Source organism: Alligator sinensis, unplaced genomic scaffold, assembly GCF_000455745.1.
Source record: "Alligator sinensis unplaced genomic scaffold, ASM45574v1 scaffold546_1, whole genome shotgun sequence".
Taxonomy (NCBI): Eukaryota; Metazoa; Chordata; order Crocodylia; family Alligatoridae; genus Alligator; species Alligator sinensis.
Genome location: NW_005842061.1, coordinates 81,509 through 83,479, shown reverse-complemented (window position 1 = coordinate 83,479; position 1,971 = coordinate 81,509).

Below are 1,971 nucleotides of genomic sequence, written 5' to 3'. Positions count from 1 at the left end.
TTAGTCTAACCTGGCTAGCCTGAACTGGTTTGTAACTGGATAGACATTCTCTCTGGACTGAGGAAATTCAGGCACATGCCTGTAGTGGCTCAGGCTGGAAGCCGGGGGACACTAGAGCAGCCCTCCCTTCCCTTCTGCAGGGAGCGGAGCTGAGGGGGGCATGGCCAGGCCTGACAGGACCCTCTCATTAGGGAGGTCTGCCTGCATGGTCCCAGGCTTTTACCTGCTGGCTGCTCAAGGGGCAAGAGTGTTGCCAGCTCCCAGCCCCAGGCTAGCACTGTAAGGCAAGGGCAGTGGGGAGGGAACAGTGCATGCATCTGTTGATGATATGGAGCTTTTCAATCTCCCTCCCTGCTTTGTCATGCTGTCTGCAGAAAACTGACAGGCAAGCAAGCCAGCTGGGGGCTGATAGTGATAACAGTCTTTATTACCCAATTAGCAAAACAATGGCCTCTCTCTATTACTTCAAATTTCTTAAACAGCTTACCGGCTGACCTGTTGATTAGCTCCAAATAGCTGTAAGCAGTCACTGTTCTATCTGCCTGCCCCAGTGAAATTGGAGAGAGACACACACACAGACACCTGTCGGCATTAGCTAGTATACTACCTGCCTAGGGTCCGTGAGGCTGGGGTTTGTGTTGTGGGAGTTAAGAGGGAGGGAGGAAGGGGCTTTCCTGCTTGAGCAGTGAGGGGTGGGGGGTAGGGCAGGGGGAAGCTGGGCAGAACCTGCTGTGTCTGCAGTCTCTGCTGGAGCCTTACACAGCATTAGCTAGCATACCACATGCTGGCTATAGTTCGTGCTGTGGCAGAGAGGAGGAAGGGATCCCTGCTTAAGCAATGAGTGCTGAGGGGGCAGGGGGGCATGTGGAAGCCAGCAGACCCTGCTGTGCCTGCAAGTCTCTGCCAGAGCTCTGGCCAAGAAGCAGAGGGGAGGGGCCAGCTCTACTGTGAAGCAGACTGCTCCGCTCAGCCCAGAGAGCATGCCGGGTTGCTGCAGGACTCTGATTTAACTTAAACCAGCAAGGGGTCTGGAACAGACATTGCATAAACTGGTTTGACCCATATCAGTTAAGTCTGATACTACATTCAACCAGGTTTTAGCCATTTTCAAACTGGCTTGTGTACACTGAACATCTGTTCTGTTACAGGATTAAACCAGTTTCTGATCACTTAAATTGGTTTATGCGTAATGTCTGTCCCTAGCCTATAAAAATGGTGAGACATCCTTGTCCTCCATATAGCCATGCCCTGCCCTGCCCCAAAGCTACTCAAACATCATCCATTGCAACAACCTGCTCTCTACTGATTCAAAGAAGAGGACACTCAGTGTCTCAATGGTCATCATCTTGGGACCAGTGTCTCAATGTCTTGGGACCAATGTCCCAGGGCCAGCACTGGTGGGGCCCAGAGCAGGGCGCAGGCTGGCAGGGGTCTGTGGAGCTGGGCTGGGCTGCACCAGCAGGGAAAGGGAGGAGCTTGCCCGGCTCCATAGAGCCTCTGCCAGCCAGGACCCTGTACTCCTGCCGCCCTGCTCTGGGCCCTGCTGGCACTGGAACATGGGTGCAGGCCCTGCTCCCACACCCGCTCACTCCCAGTGCCCCCCCAGCCCCGTGATACAGATGGGGGGTAGTGTGCAGCCTCGACCTCCTGCTCGCTGGCAGGGAAGGAGCTGGTGCGGAGCACGGGAGAAAGACAGCCCCTCCCTCACTCCGTAGCCTGCGTTCCCTGCTGCAGCCTCTTGAAGCCCACGCGGCACTGTCGTAAGCAGGCATGGGCAGCCCCACATGGGTTGTGAGTGGCTGCAGTGCAAGGCGCCAGCCATGAGGCGGGGGAGGGGCCTCTTTTCCCACGCTCAGCACTAGCTTGTAACCTGCCCCTGCTGCCAACCTGGGCCCCCTGCTGGCTCAGGGCTCACCTGTCAGGGCTGTGCCATGGGGACAGCAGCTGTGGCCCCCCTGCTTGCCACGCTGG